Below are 14,279 nucleotides of genomic sequence, written 5' to 3'. Positions count from 1 at the left end.
CGCAATCTCAGCTCACCACAACCCTCCCGGATTCAAACGATTCTCCTGCCTCAGCCTCCCGAGTAGCTGGGATTACAAGCATGTGCCACCACACCTGGCTAATTTTGTATTTTTAGTAGAGACGAGGTTTCTCCATGTTGGTCAGGCTGGTCTCAAACTCCCAAACTCAGGTGATCCTCCTGCCTTGGCCTCCCAAAGTGCTGGGATTACATGTATGAGCCACCGTCCCTAGCCTGACTCACTTTCTTACTCATGCAAGCATGGTTTTCAGCCCACTCTCTTCTGCTCAGATCCTCTCACTCTCAGGCTGACCTAGCTGCTAAGATTCAGAAAAATTGAAGTGTTTAAGCCAATAGTTGCCTCTTCCTCCCAACACCAACTGAAAGGCTCACTTTTTCCTCTCCTTGCCTCTTGTTATAGCAGGGGTTGCTGTTTCTCCCATCAAAGGTGAGGCTCTCATTCTTGCCTTGCATCTTGGCCAAGAGTCCTTGGTAGGAACATGGAACTGTCTATCATCCCTTCATTCTCCTGTCTCAATCTCCAGCTCTTTCAGATCTTTTCTACTGATTCCATAATATGCACAAGTCATGTTCAGTAAGAACAAAACAACACACAAACACAGCCTTAACACGTCATCTCCACTCGTATCCCCTTTGCAAGTAAACTTCTCCAAAGAATGGTCCATACCCACTGTCCCATGGCCTCATTTCCTGTTCATTCTTCACCCCAATCAGCGTCATCACCCAAGACGCTCCTGTTGCTAATGTCAGCAGACGTGTTTCCATCCTCTTCTTTCCCTGTCAGCAGTGATGAATCATGTTAGCTGCCATGCCTTGGCTTCCGGTGGACCTGGCCTCTTTCTCATACCTCTGCAGAGCCTTCCTCTTCTGCTCAGTTATTCAAATAATGGTTGGCCGGAAGGTACTAGATGCACTCTTTTTTCTCACTCTGTCCTCTTCCCTACCTGACCGCCTCCTGTGGCTAATTTTCGTATTTTTAGTAGAGACAGGGTGCCTTGCCCCGCCCTTTTAATCTAGAGAAAGGGAATTGTAACACCTGTTTCACGAGGTTGTTGTGAAGATTAAATGATATCTACACAATGTGCCCAACAGAGTTCCCTGTGCATAAAATTGCATATCATATACTCAGATACTCTTAGTCCCTTCTTCTTCCTGTAACCAACAGGAACCAGCCACTGGTGAACCACAAGACAGAGAATTCCTGACGTGGTCCTCAGCCACAGTCTGCCTGTACTTCCTGCTCTCTGGGTTCTTGTGGTGTCTACCTGTTGCATGGTGGTCAAGGATGACGTCCTCTTGGTAATCCATGCTGTTTGTCTTACTCCTTTCCCAGTAAAAACAGAAAAGGGGACATAAATAAGAAATAGGACATCAAGGCCAGGCGCAGTGGTTCACGCTTGTAATCCCAGCACGTTGGGAGGCCAAGGAGAGTGGATCATTTGAGGTCGGGGTTCAAGTCCAGCATGGCAAACATGGTAAAACCCTATCTCTACTAAAAATACAAAAAGTAGCTGGGCGTGGTGGCAGGTGCCTGTCATCCCAGCAACTTGGGAGTCTGAGGCAGAAGGATCGCTTGAGCCTGGGAGGCGGAGGTTGCAGTGAGCTGAGGTCACGCCACTGCACTCTCCAATCTGGACAACAGAGCGAGATGCTGTCTCCAAAAAAAAAAAAAAAAAAAAAAAAAAGCACATCGAGGGGTGGGGCTGGGCGAATTCTAAGACTATCATCAATTACTTTCAAACAAGGCAATTTGGCTGGGCGCAGTGGCTCACGCCTGTAATCCTAGCACTTTGGGAAGCCGAGGCAGGCAGATCACTTAAGGTCAGGAGTTCGACACCAGCCTGGACAACATGGTAAAACCCCGTCTTTACTAAAAATATAAAAATTAGCTGGGCATGATGGTACATGCCTGGGAGGCTGAGGTGAGAGAATGGCTTGAGCCTGGGGGACGGAGGTTGCAGTGAGGTGAGATCATGCCACTGCACTCCAGCCTGGTCGATAGAGTGAGACTCTGTCTCAAAATAAATAAATAAACAAATAAGCAGCATAATCATTCCATTTTTATGTAATGCCTCCCTAGGCACAATGCCTGAGACTACAGACTGGGACAGACAATGGAAATAAGCAAAGGATGAAAAACACATTTCCTGATGCCTCCAACCTACCAGCCTAAGGAAGTCTAACTAGACACAGCGGTTCTCAGTCTCATCAGCCCCAACTCCCCTAAATATATAAATATACTTTTATAGTATACAAATGTGATAAATACACTGTGTTTATTAATCATCAGTGATATATAAATTTTATTTTATTTTTTATTGCCAAGTCCAGCCTGGGCAACATAGTAAGACCCTCATCTCTCTAAAAAAAATGCTTGAACAAGGGATCTCTCTGTATTTGTTTTTACAGCTGTATATGAATCTACAATTATCTCCAGAAAATTTTTAATTTGAATTAATTAAAAAATTTTTAATCTGAATTAAAAATGAGATGTGGCCGGGTGTGGCAGCTCACATTTTGGGAGGCTGAGGCAGGTAGATCACTTAAGGTCAGGATTTCGAGACCAGCCTATCAACATGGTGAAACCCCATTCCTACTAAAAATACAAAAAATTACCTGGGCGTGGTGGTGGGTGCCTGTAATCCCAGCTACTTAGGAGGCTAAGCCAGGAGAATCACTTGAACCCGGGAGGCGGAAGTTGCAGTGAGCCAAGATAGCGACAGTGCACTCCAGTCTAGGCAACAAGAGTGAAGCTCCGTCTCAAAAAAAGAAAAAAGAAAAAAAGATGCAGCTCATGGAACGTGCCTGCATATCTTGGGGTTCCTGTGTCTTTTTTCGCTGTCCGAGCTGGACCTACACACCAGCAACCATGTCTAAGGGACCTACAGTTGGTACTGATCTTGGCACCACCTACTTTTGTGTGGGTGTTTTCCAACACGGAAAAGTAGAGGCAATTGCCAATGATCAGGGAAGCTGAACTACTCCAAGCTATGTTGCCTTTACAGACACCAAATGATTGGTTGGTGATACCACAAAGAATCAAGTTGCAGTGGACCCCAGCAACACAGTGTTCAGTGCCAAATGTCTGATTGGATGCAGATCTCATGATGCTGTTGTCCAGTGTGATGTAAAGCATTGGCCCTTCATGGTGGTGAGTGATGCTGGCACGCCCAAGATCCAAGGAGGATACAGGGGAGAGACAAAAAGCTTCTACCCAGAGATGTCCTCTGTGGTTCTGACAAAGATGAAGGACATTGCAGAAGCTGATCTTGGGAAAACAGTTACCAATGCTATGGTCACAGTGCCAGCTGACTTTAACAACTCTCAGCGTCAGGCTACCAAAGATGCTGGAACTATTGCTGGTCTCAATGTACTTAGAATTATCGATGAGACAACTGCAGGTGCTATTGCTTATGGCTTAGACAGAAAAGGTTGGAGCTGAAATAATTATGCTGATCTTTGAATCAGCATAATTCTGATTGGGAGGTGGCACTTTTGATGTGTCAGTCCTCACTATTGAGAATGGGATCTTTGAAGTCAAATCTACAGCTGGAATGCCAGGCATGGTGGCTCATGCCTATAATCCTGGCACTTTGGGAGGCCGAGGTGGGCAGATCACTTGAGGTCAGGAGTTCAAGACCAGCCTGGCCAAAGTGGTGAAACCCCATCTCTACTAAAATACAAAAATTAGCCAGGTGTGGTGGTGTGCACCTGTAATCCCAGCTACTTGGTAGGCTGAGACAGGAGAATCACTTGAACCCAGGAGGCGGAGTTTGCAGTGAGCCAAGGTCATGCCACTGCACTCCAGCCTGGGCTACAGAATAAGACTCCATCTCAAAAAAAAAAAAAAAAAATTTACACCTGGAGAACTCACTTGGGTGGAGAAGACTTTGACAACCTAATAGTCAACCATCTTATTGCTGAGTTCAAGGGCAAGCATAAGAAGGATGTCAGTGAGGCTGAGCGTCGTGGCTCCCACCTGTAATCCCAGCACTTTGGGAGGCCGAGGCGGGCAGATCACGAGGTCAGGGGTTTGAGACCAGCCTGACCAACATGGTGAAACCCCATCTCTACTAAAAATACAAAAATTAGCCAGGTGTGGTGGCATGCGCCTGTAGTCCCAGCTACTCGGGAGGCTGAGGCAAGAGAATCGCTTGAACCCAGGAGGCGGAGCTTGCAGTGAACCGAGATCACACCACTGTACTCCAGGCTGGGAAACAGAGCAAGACTCCGTCTCAAAAAAAAAAAAAATTTTTTTTTAAAATAAATAAATAAAAAAGAAGGATGTCAGTGAGAACAAAAGAGCTATCTCACACTTTCGTATGGTTTGTGACTGTGGTAAGTATAACTCTCTCTTCCAGCACCCAGGCCAGTATCGAGATTGATTCTGTCTATGAAGCAATCGACTTCTATACCTCCATTACCAATGCCTGATTTGAAGAATTGACCTGAAGGACTGATTTGTTCCATGGCACCGTGGACCCCGTAGAGAAAGCCCTTTGAGACACCAAACTCAACAAGTCACAGATTCATGATATTGTCCTGGTTGGTGGTTCTACTCATATCCCTAACCTTCAGAAGCTTCTCCAAGACTTCTTCAATGGAAAAGAACTGAATGGGAGCATCAACCCTGATGAAGCTGTTGCTTATGGCACAGCTGTCCAGGCAGCCCCCTACCTGGAGACAAGTCTGAAGATGTTCCAGATTTGCTTCTGTTGGATGTCACTCCTCTTTCCCTTGGTATTGAAACTGCTGACGGAGTCACAACTGTCCTCATTAAGTGTAATGCTACCATTTTTACCAAGCAGACACAGAATTTCACTGCTTACAACCAGCCTGGTGTGCTTATTCAGGTTTATAAAGATGAGCATTCCATGACCAAGGATTACAGCCTGTTTGGCAAGTTTTGGGGCTTTTTAAATTTTTTTTTAATGAAGAAAAGATGTTTATTTTGGCTCATGGTTCTGCAGGCTGTACAGGAAGCGTGGTGCAAACATCTCGTTTATGGCATGAGCCTTAGGGAGCTTACAATCATGGTGGAAGTTGAAGGGGAGCAGTGTATCACATGGCCATAGAGTGAAGAGGAGGATCCCAGACTCTTTTAAACAACCAGATCTCACATCAACTAACTGAGCAAGAACTCACTCATCGCCAAGGGAATGGTGCTAAGTCATTCATGAGGGATCCACCCTCATGACCAAATCACCTCCCACCAGGTCCCAGCTTCACCTCTGGGAATCAAATTTCAACATGACGTTTAGAGATAGAAAACATCCAAACCACATCACAAGGTCTCTAGATGGGTTTTTTTACTGGAAATTTCCATTTCTAAGTGTGATATGTAAAAGAAACATAAGGGGAAGAATTTTGAGATGCATTTTCATCTTATTTTATCACAAATTTATTGAGATATTCGTAAATACAATAAACGTCATTCTTTTAAAGTATACAATTTGACATGTTTTGGTATATATGCAGTGATACACAACTATCACTGTTTTCTAATATTATAATAGTTTGGCTGGGCGTGGTGGCTCATACCTGTAATCCCAGCACTTTGGGAGGCTAAGGCCAGCGGATCACTTCAGATCAGGAGTTCAAGACCAGCCTGGTCATCATGGTGAAACCCTGTGTCTATCAAAAATATGAAAATCAGCCAGGCATGGTGGTGGGCAACTGTAGTTCCAGCTACTCGGGAGGCTGATGCAGGAGAATTGCTTGAACGTGGGAGGCAGAAACAGAGGTTTCAGTGAGCCGAGATCATGCCACTGCACTCCAGCCTGGGCAACAAGAGCAAAACTCTGTCTCAAAAACAAACAACCACCCACCACAAAAATATTATAATAGTTTGATCAACCTGAAAAGAAATTCCATATCCACTAGCCGTCGTTCTGCATTCACCTATTCCTCCCTCTAGAGAACATCAGTCTACTTTCTGTCTCTATGGATTGGCAAGTTTGAACTCACAGGCCTACTTCCTGCACTCCACTGTTCCTCAGATCGAAGTCACTTTTGACACTGATGCCGATGGCATCCTCAATGTCTCTGCTGTGGACAAGAGTACAGAAAAAGAGAACAAGATTACTGTCACTAATGACAAAAGCCATTTGGACAACGAAGATACTGAGTTGTGGTCCAGGAAGCTGAGAAGTGCAAAGCTGAAGATAAGAAGCAGAGGGACAAGGTGCCATCCAAGAATTCACTTGAGTCCCATGCATTCAACATGAAAGCACTGTTGATGCATTCAACATGAAAGCACTGTTGAAGCATCGTTACTCTTCGAGGCAAGATTAACCGTGCAGACAAACAGAAGATTCTTGACAAATGTAATGACATTATCAACAGAGTCAGACTGCAGTGAAGTAAGAATTTGAACATCAGCAGAAAAAGCTGGAGACAGTCTGCAACCCCATCATTACCAAGCTGTTCCAGAGTGCAAGAGGCACACCAGGAGGAATGCCTGCGGGATTCCCTGGTGGGGGAGCTCCTCCCTCTGCTGGTGCTTCCTCAGGGCCCACCATTGACAAGGTTAATTAAGCCAACCCAAGAAAAGATGTAGCATCGTTCAACACAGTGAAAACATGGAAGGACTTAAATTTGTAGCAAATTCTATGGCAGCTTTAAAGTTCAGCTGCTATAGTAAATTACTGGGCATTCTCAATACTTAAATATGGAACACGTGCACAAGGGAAGGAAATAACATTGCACTTTAAAAGCACTGTATTGTAAGTGGAAAATGCAATGTCTTAAATAAAACTGTGTTTAAGATTGGAAAAAATGAGATGCAGGTAAATGTTATGTTACCTGTATTTTACCCTAATTTTTTAAAAAATGAGATGCAATTCACACCCATCAGATTGGCAGACATGGAGAAGTTTAATAATACTCAACTTGGCAGGAATGGAGAAAAGGGAAATTCTTAAACATTTGAGGAGCATAAATGAGTAAATTACTATGGAGAACAACTCAGAATTACCTAGTAAGATTGGAAATGCAAATGTTCTATGAGCCAGAAATTCCAGTTCTAATAAGCTATTGTGAAACACTCCCACATATGAACAAGGATATTTGTATGAGACATTCTTTGGAATATTGTTAGTGATGGTGCAAAATAGAAAACAAAGTGTTCATCACTGTTTCCTTTTATTTAAAAATGTTTAATTTAAAATTTTTTAAATTAAAAATATTTCCCGTTATTAAAAAAAGCAAGTAGTGTGTAAATATCGATGTGGAACAGGAAATATGAATGGCAATGTCTAATTTGATTCCATGGTTTGAGGAACTGTGCACTGCCCAGCAGGCACACATACCATTAGTAAGTAATTGTGGTTGTTTAAGAATACAATTACAGCCGGGTGCGGTGGCTCAAACCTGTAATACCAGCACTTTGGGAGGCCGAGATGGGCGGATCACAAGGTCAGGAGATCGAGACCATCCTGGCTAACACGGTGAAACCCCGTCTCTACTGAAAAAATACAAAAAACTAGCCGGGCGAGGTGGCGGGCGCCTGTAGTCCCAGCTACTCGGGAGGCTGAGGCAGGAGAATGGCATAGACCCAGGAGGCGGAGCTTGCAGTGAGCTGAGATCCGGCCACTGCACTCCAGCCTGGGCGACAGAGCGAGACTCCGTCTCAAAATAAATAAATAAATAAATAAATAAATAAATAAAAAGAATACAATTACAATTTTATTTTTCGTATTTAAAAAGTCACATTTCCATGCTGCCTGCCAAAACTTAACAGATAACGTACTAGGTCATTAACACGTCCTTGTCTATTTGAAAACCTCCAGACAAACAGGCAGCTGAGCCTTGGAGCTTTGGCAATGGGAATTATTGCTTGGCTAGTAACAAACAGTGTTCTCAGGACTCAAAGATACTAAGGAGGGCACAGCCTTGAGGAGCCAAGGGTGATTGTTGGAAAATACAAATGCAACATTCAAAACACAGGAAGTTAAGAAGTGATTCACATGAACCAAGACCGCACCATTGCACTCTAGCCTGGGCAACAAGAGTGAAACTCCATCTCAAAAAAAAAAAAAAAGAAGGCGATGCAAGACACTGATGTGCCTATGGAATCCAGAACAGAATCCATCTATGGGGCAATGTAGTAGCCGTCCCCCAGTAATCCCAGCCTCCTGGTATTCATGCCCTTGTGTAGTCCCCTCCCACAGTGAATCAGAGTTGGCTCTGTGTGGCCAATAAAATATGGTAGAAATGATGGCATGTGGCTTTGAAGGCTAGATCATAAATGGTATTGCCAATTCCACCTTGGTACCTGGGATTATTTGCTCTGTGGGAATCTATCCACCATATTGTCAGGACACTCAGAGAAACCCAGGGAGAGCCCCATGGAGAAAGGATCTGAGGCCCCCAACCACCAGCCAGCACCAACTTGCCAGCCATGTGAACCACGCTGAAAGTGAATCCTCCAGCCCCAGTGAGGCCTGCAGATAACTGCAGTCCCAGCCGACGTACGACTCCAACCTAATGAGCGACTCTGAGCCAGAACCACCAACTCAGCTGCTCTTGAATTCCTGACCAATAGAAACTGTGAGATAATAAATAAGTACTATTACTTTGAAAAAATTTATTGAGCTATACACTGAAGATTTGGGTACTTCAGCATATATGTTATACTTCAATAAAAAATTATAAAATTTAATGATTATTTAATGCAGAAAATAAATGTAATGTCATAATTGTTATATAAAAGATAAATAAAATAAAGCTAATTTATGAAAGGTACTTTAATATAAAAATGTTTGGCCACTACAACTCCAGAAGACCCAAGAAGTAGCTTAAGGCTCACATCTTAAAAATCATCTTCAGCTGGGCGCAGTGGCTCAAGCCTGTAATCCCAGCACTTTGGGAGGCCGAGGCGGGTGGATCACCTGAGGTCAGGAATTTGAGACCGGCCTGGCCAACATGGCAAAATCCCATCTCTACTAAAAATAACAAAAATTAGCTGGGCGTGATGGTGGTCATCTGTAATCCCAGCGACTTGGGAGGCTGAGGCAGGAGAATCACTTGAACCCAGGAGGGGGAGGTTGCAGTGAGCTGAGATTGCACCATTTTACTCCAGCCTGGGCAATAGGAGTGAAACTCTGTCTCCAAAAAAAAAAAAAAAAAAAAAAAAAAATCTTCATATGTGTGCTTTATGGTACTAATGCAGGCTGAGACAAGTGTATTGAACTGGTGACTTGACTACTATAAGCAGCGCTGCCATTAGTGACTTGATTTTCCAAAACAGTAAATGTGGCAGATTATATTTTCCACAAATGGTCACACAAGCATTTCTGGTCCCATCTACTCTTCCAGAGCCTTGCCACTCCCCACTTGAAATTGGGTGGACTTGTGTGACTACCTAAACAAAATAAAAGACTAGGTCAAAAAAGGTCATATGGTGCCAGTAAACTTTCGGTGTCCTTTAGGGACCCCAGACATTACACTTACTAGACAAAGACTTTAAATCAGCTGTTAAAAATATGTTCAAAGAACTAATATGTTTAAAGAACTAAAGGAAAGCATAAGAACAATGTGCACCATATATACATCAATTATCATATAGAAATTATATTAAAAAAAAGAACCAGATAGAAATTCTGAAGTTGAAAAGTACAAAACCTGAAATAAAAAATTCATTAGAGGGGTACAACAGCAAACTTGAAGACAGGTCAACTGAGATCATCCAATCTGAGGAATAGAAGGAAAATAAATGGATAAAAATAAACAAGAGACTCAGATCCTTGAGCCACCATCAAGCATATCAGCCTATATATAATGGGAGTCCCAGAAGAGAGGAGAGAGAGAATGGGGCATAATTCATATGTCAAATAATAATGACCTACAACTTCACAAATTTGATAAAAAACGTTAATATACACATCCAGAACCTCACCAAACTCCAAGTAAGATAAACTCAAAGAGATCAACACCTAAAAACATCCTAATCCAACTGCTGAAGGCAAGGACAAAGAATCTTGAAAGCAGCAAGAGAGAAGTGCCTTGTCACATACAGTAAGGCCTCAATAAGATTAACAGAGAATCTCTCATCAGAAATCATGGAGATCAGAAGTCACTGGGGTGACATATGAAGTGCCAAAATTAAAAAGTACTGTCAGTCAAAAATTCTATATCCAGTAAAGCTATCCTTTAAAGGTGAAGGAGAAATAAAGACATTCACTGGTTAAACACAGAAAACTGTGGGTCAGGCATGGAGGCTCATGCCCGTAATCTCAACACTTTGGAAAGATGAGGCAGGGTGATCACTTGAGCACTAGAGTTTGAAGTTGCAGTGAACTATGATTACACCACTGCACTCCAGCCTGGGTGACTGAGACCTTGAACAAATAAAAGGAAATAGACGGTAATTCTGACCCACACAAAGGAATAAAGCACTAGTAATGGTACCTCCTATATAGGTAAATGTAAAAGACATAAATGATTTTTGTGTGTGTATAAGTCTTTCCTTCTACCTGATTTAAAAGATAACTGAATAAGCAATAATTATAAAACTGTATTGGGCTTATTTTGTATGACTGTAATAACACAAACTAGTGGTGAAGTAATAGAACTATATAGGAACAAAGCTCTTGTATATTATTGAAATTAAGTTGGTATTAATTTAAAGTAGATGGTTATAACTTAAGATGTTAACTGTAATCACAAGGGCAACAGAGAACATAAATAGAAAATATAGTAAGAGAAATGATAAGAGCTGAGTGTGGTGAAAAAACACTTATAGTCCCAGCTACTTGGAAGGCTGAGGTGGGAGGATTGTTTGCGCCCAGGAGTTCAAGTTTAACCTGGGCAACATAGCAAGATCCCATCTCTAGAAAAAAAGAAAGGTGGGAGGCTGAGGCGGGTGGATCATGAGGTCAGGAGTTTGAGACCAACATAGTGAAACTGAAACCCCATAGTGAAACGGAAACCCCAAAAATACAAAAATTAGTCAGGCCTGGTGGCACACGCCTGTAATCCTAGCTACTAAGGAGGTTGAGGCAGGAGAATCACTTGAACCTTGAGGCAGAGGTTGCGGTAAGCCGAGATTGTGATCTTGCACTCCAGCCTGGGCGACAGAGCAAGACTCTGTCCAAAAAAAAAAAAAAAAAGGAAAGAAAAAATAAATGACAAGAGAATTAAAATGGTACATGAGAAAATATCTAACACAAAAGAGGGCAGTAATAAAGGAATAGAGGAACAATAAAATGCCATAAGACATAGAAAACAAATAGCAAAATGGCAGATAAAAATCCTACAATAATTACATTAAATATAAATTGATTAAACACTTCAATCAAAGGGTAATATTGAGAGAAGGATAAAAAACACATGATCAAACTATATGCTGTCTAGGGGAGACTCACTTTATTTTTTATTTTTTGTATTTTTGAGTGGAGTTTCACTCTTGTTGCCCAGGCTGCAGTCTTGCCTCAGCCTCTCAAGTAGCTGGGATTACAGACGCTGCTACCATGCCTGGCTAAGGTTTGTATTTTTTTAGTAGAGATGGGATTTCACCATGTTGACCAGGCTGGTCTTGTACTCCTGACCTCAGGTAATCCGCCCACCTCAGCCTCCCAAAGTGCTGGGATTACAGGCGTGAGCCACTGCACCTGGCCTGGGGTTCTTTATTCCTCAAGCCCCAGACCACGGTAGGCAGCCCTCCTTCCTCTGTTCTGTCACCCCCACTCCCTAGCCACAGTGAGGGGAATGGAAAATGAGAAGCCAGGAGGACCTCTACCAGGGAAGGCTACCCTAGATGTGTGGTGAGCACGGTGCAGCAGCGGCTGGGGTAGCAGCTGCTACAGGCCCCTCCCTATAAATTAAGTCCCTGTAGCCACAGCTGTGGGAGAAGTAAAACTGCCTTTGCAAAATTATAACTGAGACAGTGAAAGAGATCTAACCTAACCGACTCCATACTGGTTCTACCTTTAAGCTGTCCTTGTTCCTTCCTGGGCCAAGGCTGAACTAACTTTGAGAGGAACTTAGTTTATAGCTTAAAACAAAGATGATAACAGCCTTTTCCCAAAACAAACCTCCTTCTTGCCTGGGGACTAGACTGCCTTTATAGGACGAACAAATTAGCCACGAGATTAGAAATTATGGTTTAGGAGTCCTGCAGCTGGAGGCTACAAGAGTCTGACCCTCCCTAAACTGCTCCTAAAATCAGTGCTTGAGATATTTTGCAGACCCTGCACTTGATGGATCAGCTGGCACCACCCAGATCCATAAACTGGCTCATCCGATCTCGTGACCTCCACCTAGGAACTGACTCAGCACAAGATGACAACGTCAACTCCCTATGATTTCATCTCTGACTGGACCGATCGGCACTCACAGCTCACTGGCTTCCCCGCTCCCGGTAAGTTGTCCTTAAAAACTCTGATGCCAGGCCTGGCGCAGTGGCCGATGCCTGTAATCCCAGCACTTTGGGAGGCTGAGGCAGGCGGATCACTTGAGGTCAGGAGTTCGAGACCAACCTGGCCAACATGGTGAAACCCTGTCTCTACTAAAAATACAAAAACTAGCCTGGCATGGTGGCGGGCACCTGTAATTCCAGCTACTTGGGTGACTGAGGCACAAGAATCAAGTGACAATCACTTGAACCTGTGAGGCAGAGGTTACCTGAGACTGAGTTTCCCCATCTCTACTAAAAATACAGAGACATAGGCATGATGTCACGTGCCTGTAATCCCAGCTACTTGGGAGGCTGAGGCAGGAGAATCACTTGAACCTGGGAGGCAGAGGTTGCAGTGACCTGAGATCATGCCACTGCACTCCAGCCTGGGTGACAGAGCGAGACTCCATCTCAAAAACAAAAGGTGCAAAACTTTCAATTTCTTTAGGATTGGGAGGGCCTGGGGAAAAAAAAAAAAAAAAGATCTAGCTATGTTGATAGAGATTATTTACAGATGCAAAATTTCCCCCCAAAAGGACAGCTTTGCAGGGCCATATGAAGATATGGCAGAGAAACATGTCTTGGGGTAAAATATTTTGATTTCCTTCCTTGTCGTGTAATGTTATTCCAGAGTCAGATTGTAAGTCACAATATACAGGGTTAAATGAAACCCATCTGATGAGAATTTGTGGTTTGTAGGGCATGACTCCCCAGATAGGAATTTGGGCAAGATTTAAAAAAAAAAAAATCAGAGCTTAGTCCTCAGATCAGAGGATCTAGCGTGACATCCCATAGCCGATCGTGCCAGCCTGAGATACCCCGCGGTTGGTGCCCATCTGTACCCCAATCATGTTCCTGCCCTCTTGTAGGTGGTTGTCTGAGAAGTTCCAAGGATTCTCCTTGGGTTTCTTAGGGAACCATATGGGAGCCCCAGAGAACAGCCCATCGTCCTGGGCTACTGGCAGCCCACCTAGGTTCATCAGGATCTACTGTACACAGGGCACGTCCTTTCCTCCCCGGGGGTGCACAGTTTGGAAGACGTCGGTGGTGTTAATGCCGTAGCGCTCAGCTGCTTGCAGGCACTGAGATAATCTGCTCCATCTGCTTTAAGGCCATGGTGGAGGCCCAGGTCTTCTTTACTGGGGCCTGCCCCTCGGGGCGCAGTGCGTTAATGAGCTGACATAGCTCTGTGCCCGCCTTGAGGAAATTCTGGAAGTTCTCGTATCCAGGCTGGGGCCAGCCCACATGCTTTTGGCACTGGGTGGTGATCCATTGATCTGCTCCAGGTCTGCGTCATATGGATTCTCAATTTTCTGCTGCACCTCCTGGCTCAGGCCACATGCAGGTACCCTGTTGGCCATTCCAATGGGTGGTGGCAGCTGTGGGGAGCATTCATGCAGGCTGGAGTGCCATGCACTCAAGGCAGGGGCTGTAGCAGCTAATGATATTATTAATATATTGGTGTACGTCTCCTGTTTTGTTTTCTGTTGGTTCTCCCCTGCTTTTGTCTTTATGGATTTTTTTTTTTCTGTCTTCCTGTGGGTTATTTGAACATTTTTCAGATTTCCTTTTTTTTTAAATTATAGTGTTTTTAAGTATATCTCTTTGATTAGGTTTTAGTGGCTGCTGTAGGTAGTTTATATATTAGGTTGGTGCAAAAGTAATTGCGGTTTTTGCCATCACTTTTTTTTTTTTTCATTCTACAAAGCATAACTTTATTTTCAGAAAGGAAAGGACACCAAAAATAGGACTGTCCTGTGCAGATGTCCAAGAGCCTTAGTGTGGGGACCAAATGTCCCCCGGCCATTGGAAAGACAGATCTTGTAAGTCGCATTCATCCAGTCACTCACCCATTCATTTCT

General features: G+C 43.7%; 4 pseudogenes; 3 read left to right on the top strand and 1 right to left on the bottom strand.

The window, feature by feature from the left end:
• LOC105481972 (heat shock cognate 71 kDa protein pseudogene) overlaps positions 1-3,874 on the top strand; it is a 54,807-nt pseudogene extending 50,933 nt beyond the window's left edge.
• A 93-nt stretch (positions 3,875-3,967) lies between these two features.
• LOC139355605 (heat shock cognate 71 kDa protein pseudogene) lies at positions 3,968-6,013 on the top strand (annotated as a pseudogene).
• Positions 5,271-6,557, top strand: LOC139355604 (heat shock cognate 71 kDa protein pseudogene; annotated as a pseudogene).
• A 6,627-nt stretch (positions 6,558-13,184) lies between these two features.
• On the bottom strand, positions 13,185-13,793 carry LOC105481973 (transgelin-2 pseudogene; annotated as a pseudogene).
• Between the last annotated feature and the right edge of the window lie 486 nt (positions 13,794-14,279).

The sequence above is a fragment of the Macaca nemestrina genome, chromosome 8 (assembly GCF_043159975.1).
Source record: "Macaca nemestrina isolate mMacNem1 chromosome 8, mMacNem.hap1, whole genome shotgun sequence".
Lineage (NCBI taxonomy): Eukaryota > Metazoa > Chordata > Mammalia > Primates > Cercopithecidae > Macaca > Macaca nemestrina.
The sequence above is the reverse complement of the archived record's forward strand: the minus strand, read 5'-3'. Positions and strand labels throughout refer to the sequence as shown.